This window comes from Hermetia illucens, chromosome 3, assembly GCF_905115235.1.
Source record: "Hermetia illucens chromosome 3, iHerIll2.2.curated.20191125, whole genome shotgun sequence".
Classification (NCBI taxonomy): domain Eukaryota; kingdom Metazoa; phylum Arthropoda; class Insecta; order Diptera; family Stratiomyidae; genus Hermetia; species Hermetia illucens.
The window spans coordinates 119,800,086-119,819,182 of NC_051851.1; the positions used below are offsets into that span (position 1 = coordinate 119,800,086).

Sequence of the window (19,097 nt, forward strand, 5' to 3'; positions counted from 1 at the left end):
AGCTGCTTTCGGAATGAAGACCATTTTTGTTCGCCTTCGTGCCTTTGGTATACTCGCGTGCTCTGGTACTTTCATCAGGATCGTTTCATTAATCAGTTGAGTGTAAGGATGCTCTGATGGGAATTGACTTCATATAGTGTCAAAATCAAATGCTCGTAGAAAGGCATATACGTCACCCAAGTATCGGTAACTACGAATCAGGCATCACTCAAGTCGAACTTTTTCTCGAATATTATCAATTGTTTCCATTGTGCCATGTCTAAAGTTGTATGAGGTGATAGTTAGTTTAGTTTACTGGCAGGGAGTCGCAGCTCCGAGCACTCAGGCCATTGTTGGGCCCATTGTACTATCTCCGTAAATTGCCTATTCAATGGCTTCCTGCCTACGGCTTTCGTAGGCTTTAGCGAATCTGAAAACATTCTCCAGAGGCGGAGAGTGTGCAGATTCTTCATTGAAGAAAACCTTACCAAGGTGGCTTCTTCTGAGATCTAAGAAGACCGGGCATAAAAAGGTGCAGGACCTTCTCCTCCTCCTAATCATTGGCTGCACATATCCGAAACCACCACCTCAAGCTTTTCCATATGGTAGTTTAAGGAGCAGTGCCCCGTTAAAGTTCCTACTAGGGTTTTCATGTCCCCCTTCTTAAAGGACAACAAAAATACCGCTCTTTCACAAGGATTTTCGCCTGCCGGCAAGAATTCAAATTTCTCCACTCGGTTGCGTGAATCCTTGCAGTTTCACCCTTCAAAGTAGACTTGACATTGGATGGCCGGATTCCAAAAGCTGGTTCTGGCCCCACCATTGTGGATCTAGACCCTCGCGAGCCAGTCTGTCAGCCTCCCCATTACCAGCGATGTTTTAGTGCCCCGGCACGCACATCAGGAGTGTTTCGTTCAGTCAGCCAAGTTTCAGCATCACCTGACAACTCCACACCAACTGACTTGATATGTCTTTGCTGATAATGCTGCCCGAGTGTCGGAACAAAGTCGATGTGACCCCTCCATGTTTGTCGCAGACATTCTTCTGCTTCCAATGAAATGGTATATAACTCCACCTGGAATATGGTCGTCATTTGTCCGAGGGATCGGGCCAGTTCCATAATCGGATTCCCTGAGAATACCCCTGCGTCCGATCCGCCCACCAGGACTGACCCGTCGGTGAAGATTATTAAGTTATTAATCTGAAAAGATTCATGGGCATTTATCAACAATTTTTCTCTTTTGGTGATTACAACAGTGTATGTATTTTCAAAGACGAATCTGGAAACCATATGATCGGTCGGCATCAAAACTACCGGATGTTTGTCAAGAAATTTCCAGATAGACGCATGACCATATGATTGGTCGCCTTTCCACGCTCCAATAGTATCAAGTCTATATGCTTCATTGGCTGCTTTCCGTTTCACCTCCAAATGAAGTGGGGATAGATTTAGGATAGCTTCAAGTGCTGCAGTTGGCGTAGTACTCATTGCTCCAGTAATACTTAGGCAACCAAGCTTCTGAATCTGCGTTAGCAGCTTCCTGCTGTTAGTAAAGTCCAGTCTCGGCCAGCAGATGATGCATGCACATCAAAATGGGTTTTGTTATGGATGTATACATCCAATGTATCCGTTTTGGTGAAAGTCACCTCCGATGTCCATGAGTGCGCCTAAGGCGTATTCTTTTTCGGACATCGCCTTTTCAATTTTTGTCGTGAGTTCATGGAGTGCTGTCTCTGTGGATTTGCTTTTCTGGTGGGCGTGTTGCCTGTGGTGAAGTGGCCGCTTAAGAATATGTGTATTCCTTATTAAGCGGTCTACTAGTCTTTCTGGTCCTTTTAGTAGAAAGTACGTTAGACTGATCGGTCGGAAGCTTTTCACGTCTGTGTAGGTGGGTTTCCCTGGTTTGGGAATAAATATCACCTTCACATCACACCAGTTAAATGGAATATAAGCGTGTGCTAGACATGCACGATATATATTCCGAATATGTATACCCGGGGCATCCATTCCCTCTATTACTAGCGCAGGAATGATGCCATTCGGACCTGCAGACTTGTATCAGTTTAGAAAATCGCCACACGATTGCTACATCAACAACATAGTTAAGGTTTCCCGCTAAAGGGTATAGCTGCGTTAGGGGACCTCAATTCGTCGAATGAAATTGATATATATAAAGTTACGAATCTATTAAAATTGAAACACATAACGCCGATAACTTTCCTTCAGCTCTTTTTCTTTATCTTTGAATAGGAGGAAATAATTAAGGTACTAGGTATATCAAAAAGTTCGCGGAGAGATTTATACTGATATGGTACATGTGTTAGGTGAATCTGCTCCTTCGAAAACCGTGGTTTACAAGTGGACTGGTGAATTTAAAAGAGGTCGTACAAGCATTGAAGACAACCGATGTGTAAGACGCTCAAAAAGTGCATTAAATTAAAAAAAAATAGATGGTGAATATAGAATATGGCTTTGAAAAATCGTTGAATGGCACAGAAAGGATTAGCGAAAGCCGTGGCTATCTCAGCGGGCAGGATATGCCATATCTTAAGTAACATTTTGGGTTTCATAAAGCTGTGTGCGCATTAGGTGCCACATTCTTTAATAATGGAACAACAAGTCGGGAAACCAAAAACTGGACGCTCCAGGTATGAACGGTTTTGTGTATTTCTTTTATAAAGACATTCGAGTGTGCATTTGTTCTATTAGTACGTAGCACGTAATATATGCATATATTATGTGAGAATATCCATTTTCGGGTAATATTGACGTTCAAAGTCCTGAATTTTCAGAGAAGTGACAACTTTGACCTTTTATAACTTTGTTAGCAATAATGGGATTTCCACCGAACTTGGTAGATCATGCTCTATATTATAGCCTGCATTGCTGCATGATGCGTAATGCTAGGATGCACTTAAGGGGGGTTCTTCAGCCAACTACTGAAAATTATAGTAACATAATATTATTAACTTTATTCAAACAGATATCAGTATGGAGGGTATTTCGGAACCTAGGCAGCCTCCTGATTTCGTTCAGATTTTTCGGTTGGGTAGTTCCTGAGAATGGGTCCGTTAAAGAGATGATCACTTTCGGCCCCTGCACTCCCCATCTTTCCAATAACTGTCAAAATTAAATACTAATCGAGACCTTTCATTTGATATGCCACATGGCTACATTTGATGAAAAAAAATTTGCACTCGCCTTTAGGGTTACGCCGCAGTTTTGGAAGGAATTCAGATAAGGCACAGCGCGTTCACTAAAGGGAAGTCATTTGGCGACTTTTTCTGGTAAGAATCAAAAATATTGCCTCGGATGATATTCTAAGAAAAAAATGTTGCACTTCCTCTTCGCTAGTATGGGAACCACCCGCTCTTTCATTATGAGCTTTTTATAACCTTGAATGGCGACCACGCCGTCCTGAACATAAACCCCTCCACCTGAACGGAGAGTCGCACACAGTCAGCTGTTAGATGAATGCCAATCGACAAATGGCTGTTAAAGACAATTCACGTGTTTACCGTGGATTGCCTTTGACCTCCATTCATCGATTCGCTTTTGTTTTGACTTCACCCCACCCAGAATATTGAAAGATCAATCCTTCAGATAAAGTTGAGAAAACTGTACTGTATGGATGCTCTGTTGGGATTCGTTGAGTGATCTAAGGAATCTCCGCTGCTTTCTCGCATACCTTGCCTTCTGACTAAATCTGGAGTGACTTCCGCCATACCATTGCAACCGGCTGCATACGACTTTATACTTTATTCTTCACCCGTCTGCTGTCATTGCCAGTGCCGATTGAAAAACGAAAATTTTTGGCAACGAACTGGAGAGTGCCCAATCAGAGATTTCTCTCGGAATACAACCAAACTCTATTCAATTTGAATCTCATGGTAGAGTTTCCTAAACCATTCTGGGATACTAGAAGAAGTAAGTGGAGGGAGTTGGGTCTAATTATTAAAACTAAACTGTTCAGAACTGATAATGTTAGTATTAACACTGTAGGCGCACCGGAGGCAAGGATTGAGGCTTCGTAGAAGGCAAAGTACGTGTTCTCCTTGGTAGTTTCGCTTTCTGGGTCACTATGACATTTTCATAACCTTTTTGAGAATTGCTTTCGATACTGCAGCTCCGCCCTACTGATCCAGCACTTCTCGAAGTTTGAAATATAACGCAGAACCGTTTCTTCGCTGCTAGATGTAACTATCATCAAATTTGAAATAGAACAGATGAATGCTGCCTCCACATTATGTGGAGAACACCTGGAGGAGGTCTCAAAACACGAAAAGGTTGTATCTTCCTCATAACAATGAGGAGAAGTCATGCTTTGTAGTATGCGCCCCTATGTAAGATATTTTGGGTAATCTACAAATAAGCTATATCCCCCAGACCCCTTCTTGTTCCTCTTAATGGAATTTGCTATGGAGAACTATTCAATGTAGAATTGTGAACTTTTCAAAACATATTCCAGGACCACTTCAAACTTCTGAGACATGCTTCGTAACTACTTAACATAAAACTTTCCACTCTATTTCTCGCAAGTGAAAGCATCTATGTCTGCGGAGCACCATGAAGTGTATATGCGAGCGCTTAGAAATTTTTAACCCAATTTCTGCAGTTGCACGAACATTCCAGTTGCCATTATGTAATTGGAAAAGTAACGTCGCATTCGAGGCGAGGTGCACCCAATACATGCTCCCTATTCAAATGCTGCTCCCCCATTTCCAAGCGATGAGTTGTGGGCGTGCAACTAAATGCTACATCACTAATTGGACTAATTCTGTTTGTTTGATGCTTGAATTTCAATTGACAAGGCATTGACAAACACAATTGAAATTGATGCACTTGTGGTAATTGAATTAAGCAATATGTGAGGTTTCGTTTGTACAAAGTTCTATTTGAAAAGCCTCCAAGGGGAGTACATTGAATAATGTGCGGTTCTGCATCTGTTATTTTCCAAGAGAGTGTGGGAAGCTTGAGGTTGCTTTTGTGAAAAGTGATTCTTTTTAATTTAACTTTTTGTTTAAGATTTAGATGAAATTAATGCACAGAATAATGGTGCTACCTTGTGCTATTTTGAACTCGAAAGATAGCTTCTGGCGAACATTTCAGTTTTGGTTAAAGTATCTAAACTCGCGTTTATTAGCCTCTACATCCAAGTAGCTCATTAGCTTATTCATAACAAAGCTAAAAGCTGTTCCCGGTGTATCTTTACATAATAGACTCCTTTGTTCCTAATAGACACAACTATCTAATGAACTCGCTAGTCGAGTACTCAGACATGAATCAGATTGGCTCCGATATCAAACTTCGTCGTCTACGCGGGGCTCATTATAATTTTGGCACCTTCCACTCAACCCATCATCATTAACCTCTTGATACTTGGGGTGGAGTACCACTCAATGTCGAGAGTGCTATAATCCACGAGATCGAAAATGTTTAATATCATGCCATTGCCGGAGCGACGTTTCACCCCCGCGCAATACTTACATCTCTTCGGCCCCAATCGATTCGCAAGTTCACGGACAAGATGCTCCGTTATTAGATACCTGGAGGGTGCTCGAAGCAACGTACCCCAGTGCCTATCTCACACACCTGCGCCAGCTACACGCTCACTTCAATTCAGGAAATCAAAACATCGGTAATGGCAATTTGTGTCTAAGAAAACATGACGGCAAATTAACAACTTCCTTCCCTCCGGCATTTTTGGCTGGTTAGTGACGAGTGTGTCCCTATTTGAAGTTTCCGGGCATTCGACAATCACATTTTCCTCTGTCATTCCGCCGGTTTGCTCGTCCCATCCTTATCGCCGTTATTCGGCTTTGTGCTCCCCTAAAGTAAGTAAAACTTATTACACCTGTACAAATACACCTTCTCGTGCTTCATTTCCTTGTAAGGAGGCGTACGTAGAATCCGGGAATTCTACGCTCTTTGGAAATGTCGTCGTCTATGAGCTATGCATGATGTGAGTTCTTGATTTGGATTCTTAATAGGGTAAGTGTTGTCGATTCTTGAAGCTTTGACCGCAAGCGATGAAAATGAAATAAGTAGAGAAAATTATCTATATTATTAGTACCTTTTAATAGATGTTTAGCGTTTGTACTGAATGTATCAAATTTTGTACCAATGCGTAGACTTTTCGGGCAATCTTGCCTCATTTTAAAAGCAAAACGTTTTGGAAGGCTGCCGAATATTGTCGGAGGATTATGTTGACTGTACTTTCGATTCCAATGTATGAGAACTACCTTAGAAACTTTGTGATTTCGTCAATGAAGAAAAACAAACTCTACGCTAGACGGGAAAGTTTAGTGGCAAAGAGGGGAAAGTTTAGTCGCAAGAGTTATGGAATGTTCTATCATTCAAATCCAGGTACTTGAAGGTCAAAGACTAAATTCAAAGCATTCTAATTGAGAACTATAGTATACGGTTTGAAACCGTGGGATCCTAAAAAAGCTAGAAAATCTATGATATCACCGAAGAAGGAGCTTTTGAAATCAGATCGTGGCGTCCATTGTAGCATGCGAAACTCCAGCATAGAGTGCAGTGCGGAATATTCATGACGTCGAAAATGAGCTGCCTTACCTAATATCAAAGACATCACAGGCAAACGTTACAAGCTAAAAATTGAAAATGAAATTCAGATTGATGCAAACGAATTTGTAGCCGATTAAAATAGTTCACAAAAAAATCTATCTTGGAAAAACTTGGAAGGACTCCATAGAAGTAAATCTCAATTAGCATAAATGAATTTATATTTCAGTAGAAGAGTTTGGAAAAAGGGTTTCCCGTATTTTGGTAATAAATGGAATTATCCGTGGCAATACTGGTTTTGTTTTAATGAATGAATGCTAGTTAGATAGATGGCGCTTTATGCCGGCCCCTCCTCCCCAAAATTGGCATAGGGCCAAAACAACCCTATATGCCATTCTCGACGGTTTGTTGAGACTTGAGGCTTTGCTGCCACATATATATTACTAAGGCGACCCATTCAGCAATCATCCTGTGGTAGTGTCTGGTAACCGCGGACCCTATGTGTGGGTTATTCTTATTTTTAGCTGATTCGGCCTCCTTTAAGTGTTCTAACAGTTCTAACACCCTGGTGTGGGCTAGCCGTTTTGTTTCGTTAATCTTGTCGTAGTCTCGGCAGAAAACCTTATAAATGCCGCTTTTTTCCTTACTCTTTTTTGTCCTTGACTGATTGTTACCGGGTCTTAAGTAGGTATCGTCTGTAGGTTGAGGTGACCCGGAATCCACGTTTATGTAGCCTTTTGATATTCTACTTCCGACTCGAGTAGGTTAATGTTATCCATTGCCTAGGTTTTGTGTTCACCTCCTAGAAGAGTGTTGAAAGTTGGTGTCTTGAAGCAAGCCTGGCAAAATTTCTTTTTTATCCGATTTTCGATGAGGTTCCTGTGGTATCCGTTTTTCTTGGCTGTTTCCAGGATGTAGTTAATTTTTTTATTTCTTCTCTTCCCATTGGGTGGTGTTGTGACCATCCTGTGAATCATAAAATTGTATGCTGCCATCTTATGGTGGAAATCGTGGTTTGAGGTGTATGTGATGACTCACTGTGTCTGGGTCGGTTTACTGTAAATGCCGAATTCAAAACCCCGTTCTTTTCCGGATTATTTTTAAGTCTGGGAACGGTATCTCCCTTTCCTTTTCGACCGCCATGGTGAAATCAATGTTCCTGTGTGCCCGGTTGAGTTTCTCGAGGATTATTCCTGCTTCTTCTCTTTTGATAATTGCTCCGCGCATCTGATCCAGAATCTCGGGAGTGCCCCAGCTTTCTCGAGTTCATTCTCCAGGTTTTCCATAAATACCTCGCATAGCAGCGGTGAGAGGCGGTTGCCCAATGCTGCCCCGGAAGTTGTTTTAACAAATCTATTCCTGAATGTGAAATAGGATTCGCTCACTTCAGGCCAGTTTCTTATACAATTTAGCCTTCTTCCTTTATTCGGATGAGTTTTCCATTTCTCGAACAAGTATAGGGCTTCCTTCATTGGTACGCTTGGGAGCAGCGCTTTTACGTCGAAGGATACTAGTATTTCATCACTTTGTAGCCGTTTCCCACTGCTAGTTTTCCTGTTTTTAGGCCTAATCTTTTGATTTCTTCCAACACCCACTTCGCAATATTTTGGGTCAATAAATTCGTTGCTGCGATTATCTCTCTCACTTCAAGTTTCACGTAATCCGGAAGGACTTTCTGCCGGATGCAACAGGAACCTCATCGAAAGTCGGATCAAAAAGAATTTGGTCTGCTGTTAATATGTATGTTAAAGTTCGATTGATTTTCCTCCGGCTCGAATAGAAAAATACGCATACTGGGACCTTTTCGATGCTTGTTTACTTCCACTTTTAGGGGAAGAGAATGATATTTTATTTGCTTTTCAGCAAACTCTTCAATTTGCAACAAAACGGAAACTTTGACATATTAGAACTTTGTTAGCAATAGTGCGACTTCCACCAAACTTGGCAGGATCATGCTACATGTTATAGGCTATTTCGCTATATGTCATCTTTTCGTAATGTGTGACTTACCCACTCCTTCCTTCTTATCAACACATTCGCAGGTGTCTGGCCCGTGCGTCAACCAAATTTCGGAAATTTTGTCAAGTCAAAGTACGAAACAATGAAAGGGGATCTAGTGTTACTAATTTGTCGAGTGACATCAAGTTAGGTGCCTGTTTGCAGCAGAAACGCTACCGAGCTATACAAATTCATCAACTTTAATACGCCGCCCATGCAGATAATGCAGATGGGTAGGGTGCGTGGCTTTCTTGCCTCCTTTCAAGAATTATTTGATAAATATCCATAATTCGGTGTAACAGCAAGCATATGTCATCAGCGTAGTTAAGGTGTGCCATGGATGATTAAAGCCCTTCATCCCCTCTAGTCAAGGCAGCGTGGAGATGCTACTGAACTTCTTCTTTTTCTTTGGCCTTTGTTCCGTCCACAAGCGGAGTCGGCTCGTCATGGTCACCATTTTACTTTATCGCCTTCAAATCACCACCCAGCGTATGAAGCCACCGTTATTTCGGCCGGTCGGTTGCTTACCATCGACTTCGACGACAATGTGATAAATTTTAGAGTTGAAATGTTCGTTAATACGTCGATCACAAAGAACGCCAGTTGTGGACGCAGTTCTCCATTGACTAATAGCATTGATCCGAGATGTTCTGGGCAGATCACTGTCATTGACAGTGATAGTGAGGATTTCATGGGGATTGCTCGTCAAGAATTCGGTTTCATTCAGATTCAATCTGAGAGCGTGTTGTATGAGGCGATCATTCCAGTTTTGGACAAGTTGCTGGAGATCATTTTTGCTATGAGACCCTAGGAAAATATCATCTGCGCAAAGCAGTGTATAGGGTGCTGCATGTCCCATTTGGCAGTGACCGTAAGAAGAAGAAGAAGTGGTGAGGGGGCGCTTCCTTGATGAGCACCAACAGAGACACGTAGGGGTTTTGGTACACCCGCCACGCTTCGAACTTTATTTTTCGGATCGTGATTGAGCAATTTAAATCAGCACACGAGTTCCTCTGGTAATAGATGTTGCCGTAGAGTATACCAGATGAGTTCGTGTGACATATGGTCAAACACTTTCTCCAGATGCAGAAATGCAATGCAAAGGTGGCGATGTTTCGCAAGGTGTTTCTTCTTTCGTAAGGCGGCAATAAACGATCGACCCTGAGGTGCGATGGTCTCATAAGGAACGGCTTTGCAATCAATGACGGTAATAAAATGTCGACGTCTTATGGGAATATAGTCGATTTGCGTTTAATTGATCTCACTCTATAAGGTATGAAGATGAGACAATCGTTTAACGCATCATATATTCATAATTACAAGGTCATGGATGTCCGCAAAACTGACTACACCCTCGCCACCCTCATTGCACGCTCGAAACCCTTTTGCCCCATGGCACCTGTTGCCGTCTGTCTTTTCATTCACATTATCATTAAGGTCGCTTGCAATGATCACATAATCATCATCGGGCGCGATACCGGTTTTTGTATCGAGGAGTTCTCAGAAGACTTCCTTCGCGACATCAGGTCGACCTGTCTGTGGTGCGTACGCCGTGAAGAAGTGAATAGTATGATCAGCTGATATTATGGTAATGGTGAGCTTCATCATCCGGTTACCAAATCGTTCGACTTCTTTAATGGCGCGGCGGAAATCTTCTAAGATGGGAATGCCAATACCATATTGATTGTGTGGGCTACCAAAATAGAGAAGTTTATAGCCATTTTTACCACGTTCGCCTTCTATATCGCAGTTTTGGCACCTGGCCACCGGGTTTCTTGTAGAGCGCAGATATCAATGCGCCTTTTCCGAAGTGCTCTTGCGAGTTCCTCAGTCTTTCCGGTGAGTCTGCCAATATTTAGTGTGCAGACGCGTATTCGATTTACTTAGAATAATTTACTTACGTCCTGATGCCGTCCATGCACCAAGAATCCTTGCCCATTTCTCGACAGGACCGGGGCCCATCTTGCCGCGTCGACTGAGGTGAACGCCCCAGCATTTTTCCGAGGACCGAACATTTTGGTTTTTTTAACAAGATTGGATGCATTTTCTTTGCCGACCTGTCGCGGGACCTGTCACCAAGTATGTGGAATAATTAACTATATTTTATTTATCTCTTTTTCTGGTCTCAGCACTTGATTTTTGTTTTACTGAACATTGTACAAAGTTATCGATATCAATGAAGAACAGATGAAGCGAAGATCTGAACTCCACACACTGCTCGGATGCTGTCGATATGGTGAATATAAAGAATCTTGAGCAAAAATTAATCAACTCTTTGTCGACCAAAATTTGGAGATAATGGTGACTTGCTATTTTATTCACAGGAGGAACCTCATCGATATTATTAAGTATCATACTCAAGTGCTCTATCTGTCTGTCTTTTTGTTTTTTCGAAGCGTTTGGGATTTTTACCCGTTAAAACCACTGTGTCCCGTGTAAAACTGGGTAAGATTATAACTAATCTCACCATGTTGTCTCTCCAACCACTCCTTGATGGCAGGGATGAGCTTGTATGTCCTCCGACCCTTTCCCGAGCGTTCTCAACGCGCTCATCTACCAAGATGGCATCATGTAGGACCGTCCCGTTAGGGCTGCTCTTCTGTAGATTGCACTCAGTTTGATAGCGTCAAATGTGATTTTCAATGCCATTCCCTAAACGAGAGCTGCATGGAGCAGGATCGAACTCACTACCCTAGCTATAAGCAACCTGGAAGAACCAGAGCCAGAGCCTTCGTTCTTGTAAATAACTGTTGACAATAGCTGCAAGATGGGCGGGAATACAAATCTTCGCCAAAGATTCCCGTATTAGGTTCCAATTGGCCGAATTGAAGGTATTTCTCACGTGCAGGATCACAACCATGCAATATTTGCTGGAACAACCGTAAATTGCATTTTCGGCCAAGCCAGTAATCATTTTGATGGTATCAATTGTTGATCTGGCTTTACGGATCCCATACTGTCGATCTGAGAAACCTCCCTGGCTTTCAACAACCGGGAGTATTCTAACATTTTCCCCACGGTGTCCAAAAGACATATAGGTCTGTAGGAGGTTGGCTCGCCTGAGGGGTTTACCAGCCTTAGGCAGTAATACTAACTTATGCCGCTTCCATGGTACAGAAAATATCCGCTCGATCATGCACGCTTCGAACAACTCAGCTCATCTCTGGAAGGTGTCAGCGCCTTCCCTTGCTGGGGGATTAACTCCTGGATGATTTTTAACAAGAGGGGTACATGATCTGTGGAGATGAACGATCTTTGAATCGCCCCATACCATATTAGGTTGGTCTAGCCACATCTCTATGAAGATCCGCTCATCCAAACCTTTTGCAGATCTGCCTGACATCTTTCTCGTTTTCGGACATAATGGTTCTCTGCCCTGTGGCTCCACCCGTAGCTAAAAGATGATTGCTTGTTGATCGTTTGGGGTGTAGTCCTCGCTGACGCACTAGGACATACCACGCGCCAGCGCAGGGCTGATAAAGGTTAGGTCCACGATTGAAGCAGACACCACTTTCTGAAAGGTTTTCTTATTAGGTTATTATATCCAACTGGGCAAAGTCGTCTAATAGACTGCGTTCCCTTGCATTTGTTTCCCTGCTCCCCACTCAAGGGCCCAAGCATTGAAGTCACCGGCAATCACCCTTTGACTACGCCACCCTGCGCCGAGAACAAGGTTGTCAAGCGCTTCCTCGAATTCGCGCAGTGTGAAACTTGGTGGGGCGTAACAGCTGTACACATATACTCCGTTTATTTTCGCCCACACAAAGCCCACTGGTTGTCTCACTCCCAATACATTGTGTGGCATGTCGAAGGCGTGCCCATGTTGCGTTCCACCAGTCGAATCTGTAACCCATAACAGTTTCTATAGGGTTCACTAATAATGGCAATTTCCACCTCGAATTCGTGGGTGGTTTGCTCGAGTAAATCCCGAAAGACCCTGCAATGATTGAGGTTTATTTGAATAAAGGAACATGTTCTCTCAAACATATCCTTAAACTGAAATTTGGGTTTACGTGAAAGTTGTGTGCACATGATGTTCATATAAAGACAATTATCGGCTGTCTCATCTTACGGGGTTTGGTTGCAGAAGACCTCTAATGACACTTCATTAGCAAATATGACCTATAGGTTATTACCAGAGTGTCTTAGGGTTCACCGAATGGTAAGTGTTCCGCAATAGTAAATGCTGCAACAGCTGAGCTTGACTCACTAACGCAAATAATAATTTACTCACAATCATTTGCTACTGTCGACAATTTGGCTTTTATATATATAATACAGGGAAATGTATTTCGCAAAACATGTATTCGAATGCCCTGCCACCAGCCTTGATAATGTACTCTTTGTTCTCGTAATTTCTGCCCCAAACCCGGTAACCAACAATTCATACTCTGGAATGTCATTATATTGATGAAACTGTGACTCATCCGATGAAAACAATGGCATTGTCAAAAATGAGCCCAATGCTAATTGCCTTTTTCATCGCTAAGAGTGTGTGTCGAAAGGAGTTTATACCCCCAACCAAAAGATGGAGAAAACCCGTTCGTCACTTACCAAAAAAGATGGTGCTGCTCTATCATGACAACACTCTCTTTACGTATCGATAGTTCCTTTCCATGAGCTACGATGTGTTCACCTTTTCGGAGATATAAGGGCCGAGGAATCTGAATAGTGGAGCAAATGAAGAAGTGGGGAAGGGGGATAGGTAGAAAAGAAAGAAAAGGAGGCTACTTGAAAGTTTCTTGACATTTGTAACTGTATCTTGATTAATTAATTTTTTTGGAGACAATACTTTTATTACTTTATACATATATTATATATGAGACTTTCGAAGCACCATGCGTCTAATATGAATTTTACCAATGGCAAACTTGTGTATTGTCTCCGTCTTCTGAGAATTAAAAAGCCCTTTGTAGTTTTTCAGCTTGATTTGCTCCTCTAAGACAGGCTTCTTTTCTGTAGTCATCTAGGTCCTTACATTCCTCGTGAATGTCATGTTTTTAGGCTCGATCCGTGGTATTCTCCTCTCTTAGATATCCAGATCCTACTGACGTTGTATCCCAGGTAAATCGTCGTCAGATTGTTCTTGCTAGAGGTGAAAGTCAATGAAGAGATTTGCATCTTCCTCGACTTTTTCTGTGCTTCCTTATTTTGTATGTGGGCCTATTTTCCGGCTTCTATCAAATTTTTCTCGAACTTGACACTTGTAATCTTGACTTCTTATTTTCCTAACAGTCCATTTGGAAATTCCGTGGGAAACATCTGGTGGTTCTGATGGCTACCAATAATATGGTTTCTAGATTTGTTTTTGAAAAACATACTCTGTCTTAATCGCTAAAAGATATTATGATAAATGGTCACGAGCCTTTTACTGATTACAGATCTAAATATCTCCATCAACAGGTTGAACATGACAGACAGATCGGGTGCAAAGTTGTTGGAAAAGTTACGACCATATTCTAGGTAGAGATATATGGCATTGGCAGTAGAATCATGTTTGCGACAAAAATGGCGGGGTTGCACCATTTGAGTCTGTTCCGATAGTCGGTCAGCGTTATCTGCACTAAATATCAACAACTTATCAAGCCGGTTGGTGCCATGGAATTCAAATGTCGCTGATAATGAGGAAGCTGACAGACTGGCCCGCAAAGGGCAATTATATTCAGATTCAGACAGTCGAAAACTGGGGCAAAAAGATGCGATATTTTTGTGCTCCCTTAACAGGTAAGGATTTCAACGGAACACTGCTCCTAAAACACATGGAAAAAATTGGATAGTGGTTTCGGCTATACTTAGCTATTGTGGGAAGGGGAAAACGATCTTGTACTTCATATGCAACTGGCCGATCTCTTCAGATTTCATACAAAGATACGTCAATAAGATTTTCTTCAACAAAGAATCTGCGCACTTATCAGATTTACAAACGCCTCTTAATACAAAAATGCGCCTAACAAAAGGCCTGAATACTTGGAGCTGAGGCTCCCCTTACTAATCTAAACTAACTTCCTCTTAGCAGAGTCGAATGAATGCCTGGAGAATCGGTCTGTTTGGTAGTATTGTTGTACTGTTTTGTGTCTGTGGTACTCCTGCAATAGCAGACTATTACTCTGATGTTCTCCCGTCCTTCTCCAAACTTATAGTAAAACAATCTCTACGACTGTGTGTAACCTGCCTCCGCAATATTCCCCTTTAACCTTCCCTTCGCCGACTATTCCATTGGCAACCTTGGTGCCAATTTTGACATCGGTCCTAATGGCTTTGCTTCCCTCTTTTCAATCAATACATTATCTTCTACCTCAGTATGGTTTTTAAAAGGCTATTTTACTTTAGTTAAAATATTTTATTATTCGTAGCTTGAATTTATACATGAAACAAAGGGAAGTAGCTGATTTTCCATATCCCCTGCATGAAGTCAAAATTAAGTTTTTTTTTGTTCAATTCAAAACTAACAATCGAGATATTTCGGCGATCAAAGGCAACTAAGTGAACTAATTTTTTCACCGCTGGATTTTCCCTCTTGTGGCGAGTTCGAGTACGGCACGGAGAGCACCGGTGGTGGCATCTGTCCGTCGCATTAACAACATTCAAAATCAATTTCGAATGTTGTTAACCCTCGCTCTTTGGGGAGGGTCCTATAATCTTATTATTCCTACAACCAATAACAAATTCGTTGAAAGATCTGTCAACGACTGGCTGATTGCTGATTTTGGCCACTTTATAGCTAAAGAGCAACGCCGCTTTGTGAAAGGTCGGTCCATCTCTACAAGCTTACTAGACTTTATCTTTTGTTATCTATCTAGACGGATTTCTCGAAAGCTAAAGGTCCCCACACATGCAAAAGGAGAGTGTAAATTTTTTTCAAGTGAAAGGTTTCGATTAGTACTTCCGAAGCCGTCTTAGTTTTGACATTTGTTGGAAAGATGGGGAGTGCGAGGGCTCGAAAATGGTCATCTCTTTAACGGACCCATTCTCGGAAACTAGCCAACCGAAAAGTCTGGAAAAATGAAGTGGCTGCCACTATATGGTGCTTTGGCTCCGAAATACCCTCCATGCCGATATCCTTTCAAATAAAGTTAATAGTATAGCATATCACTATAATTTTTAGTAATTAAATAGCTGGAAAACCCCCCTTAAACTCATCTTAGCATCAGGAAATTTGGTGAGCATGATTCTACCATGTTTGGTGGAAATCGCAATATTACTAACAAAGTTATAATAGGTCAAAATTGTGCGCATTGTAACTGGAGTAAAGGCTCTTGCTAAATATAGCAAAAAGACATTTCCGCCATGGTGAAATGAATATGTTCAGTCTCAGAAAGCTGACCAGAGAGATCTTCAACATCTGCTGTAGGCACAAATATTGGCAGCCATACAAGGACTGCCTAAAAAAGTACAAATCGGCCATCAGAACTGACAAGAGGTGGTCCTGGTTCAACTATTCTTAGAACATCAGAACATTGAAAGCACCAGCGAATCTACGAAGCTCAGTAAAATTGTGTCCAAGTAATATAGGAGCCCTTGCTTAAAAATTCAGAAGGTTACTGGTTCAGATGCACTTCCCCGCCAGCAAGGGAGGAAATCGGCTGAGCTATTATATAAACAGTTTCTCCGCGTATAAATCTTCGGGCGAAGATGCCATAAAGCCGCAAAAAAGGGTTGTGCCTTGGTTTGTCGAAATTTACCGAAGTTGCATCTCTTTGAGATACGTACGATAGTCTTGGAGACGCGACCGCGTGGGTTTCATATCGAAAGCGGGCGGGCGCGGCTATGGGTCCGCGAAAGACTTTCGATCAATCAGCCAACTCTTTCGTGTTGAAGAAGAAGAACGAGTATGGAGCCTTTCTCTAAGTTCCAGCACGCCTACTTCAAAGTTCACAGAAACCGCCCTTCACGAGGTAATTGGCACGGTTGAGCGGTCACTGCAGTACAAACAGTGCATTCTACCTACCTTGCTGGAGAGGGAGCAGTCAACAACATTGGCGAGGGGTAACTTCTGAATAATATCAATACTAAGAATCAGAACAATCCAGTCTGATCTAGGAGATAGCCACTTGACCAGGTTATGAGCAGAGCCATACCCCAGCGTGACGCCATCCTTCTCGTTTACACATATTGGAGAGAAGCAGGGTGATTATGGTGGTGTATGTCGACGACTTGGTGACAGGGATATTTCCCTCCATTATGAGTGATGTTAAGGAAGAAGCATTAGAAAGGTTTGCCTTTGAGTCGCAAGATGCGGGCTACCAGCCTGTCGATGGCTGGGGTATGATCCAAGCCGTTAGCGCAACATAGTCATTCTGACCGACACCCAAGCGACTATTAAGAACTTGTACTCTGCGGCGACATCCTCTAGGCTAGTGGGAAGAGACGCGCTGACTATTTTGGGCGGCACACTCAAGGTCACCCTCCTTGGGGTTCCCGGTTATAGGAACATCCAGGGAAATGAGCCAGCTGGCAAACTGGCCAGGCGGAGCTCTGCTCTAGGGAGTCCTTTGATGTGCACAATCTGTGTCCCACTGGGTGGGACTCACCATCTGTGCCGATTCAAGGAAGAATTAGCCCGTCTATACCAAAACTCGATCGCGAAAGTTCTTGTGTTGGACTTAATGACGTACCCTACAATTTGTATTTCCGAAGCTGCGGAGAAGAGGAGGCACTTCCTTTGTAATTACCCAGCTTTAGCTAGAGCCAAGTTATGGACACTAGGTAAACCATTCTCTAAGGACCTCTGAAAGTCTCTAGCTGCAAGGAGAGTGCTGTGGGCTGGTTCTGAAAATCTGAGCCGGCTGGACTCTGCCCTCTTGATGTTATCATAGCAGTCATGTCTTAGGAGTTTCGTGGCATCAAAAAGGCCCACCACAGCGCTAATTGGGCTCCTCAGAGCAGCCACTGATCCTTACCTACCTACCCTGTGCTTATAAAAAGGACAAATGTTGCTATATCTAATAAAATTAGATGCAATGTATCATCAATAAGAAGGGCGAGAGTAAGGGTAAGAGAACAGAGTGTTTAGACCATTCAGTCTGGCAATGGACTTTCAAGGAACATCTCTTTTATCTACAACCACCCATGATCTTGTTCGATGTGTGTACTTTATTTAAGCTTTCCACTACCTTGATAAACTTCTCCGCCTCTACTGTCTCTACTGACATTACCTGCAAATTGCAAATTTGAATGATAAATTCACCTTGGCTCTTGACATTATGGTATATACGAGGTTTGATCAAAAAGTTCCACGATTTTCTCAATATTTATAATTGTTCTGATTTATCCCCTCAGAATACTCCCCTTGGAAGCGAATACACTTCTCCCACTGGTGTTTCCACTGTTTCATGTATCTGGAAAACTCTGTTTCAATGCGTAGCATTGTACAATTGTGATGCTCCTTAAGCTGGGCCGGAATCTTGCAGTTAGAAGTTTGCCAGAAACCGACGCTCAGGTTAATAGAGCGCGCCTTGCGGTAACCGACAGAAACAATCCTAGATCGGATTGGCATATGCTACTACTTGGCTTTCCAGAGTACAAGAGCCCACAGCCGCAAGAGAAAGAGAGTCCCACTATATCCTACTTCGCTTAGGCCCAGATTGTCCAGCTTATATCGCTGGAATTCCCACCCAAGTTGAAGAAAGCGTTCACTCTGAGGACCCTCGCTACCGTTCCAGAAACCAATCATAGTCCGTTTTCGATATCCAAAAGTCTTTGGTGTGAGCTCAGTCCTTATCCGAGGCGTTGTTGACGTTTCGGTAATAATAAAGTTTGAAAATTTGCAGGTTGCTAGCCCACAAATGTCTATCCCTTTTAGTCGGCCATTACGGCAAACTGGGGAGACTTTGAGTGTATTCTTAAGCCCAAACTCACAGGGCACAAGGATGATCCTGAAGCTTGAGAAATAAAGTAATGTCTTGTCTTCCTCGACTTTGGAGTGCAATCTGTACTGATTAGAATCTGTTCTCAATTCAGTAAATAGAACGTCTTTATCGGACTTACTGGCACTCCAAAATCCTAGAGTTCTTCCATTTAGAAACCCTTAGAAAACGTACGAAAGCTTTCCATAATTACAGCTCAGAAAGGTCCTTACTTGGGTTACCAATTCATGGTTACATCTAATATTTGATCCCAAAATGTTAGTATCTTCTTCATAGTGCAAAAAACTCCAACCAATTAATTGTGTTATGTCACATTGCAGGCGATTTGAACATGAAGGGGCGGACAACCCCCCAGACTCTGCCTCCACTCCGCGCCACGGTACATTTGCAATGCAAAGGACACGAATTTTTCATCTTCTTTTGTGTCACTATTGCGCTCGGGGGCAAAACATGGAATTTGCTTTTGTTCTCCTTTCCTTTGAGGCTGTGAACGGCCTTGTCTCGCAGCCCAACGTAGTAAAACCTTCCCGAAACGACCCATGCAGCCATAAATTATCCATGCCTCTACGTCATGCCAGCACTTCTTTCGCAGTTTCCACGGCTGCTCCCCCGCAAGTTGTACTCGCCTCGGCGTACTCCCAGTCGCCCAGGTAGTACGAGTAAAACACAGAAAACTACCGGCAAAAATGCAAGTAGTAGGCGTAGTCCCACTGCAAATGTATGTC

At 42.6% G+C, this 19,097-nt stretch overlaps 1 protein-coding gene across 1 annotated transcript in view; it reads left to right on the forward strand.

The window, feature by feature from the left end:
- LOC119650924 (centaurin-gamma-1A) overlaps positions 1 to 19,097 on the forward strand; it is a 537,400-nt gene that overhangs the window by 288,796 nt on the left and 229,507 nt on the right. The window lies entirely within an intron of this gene.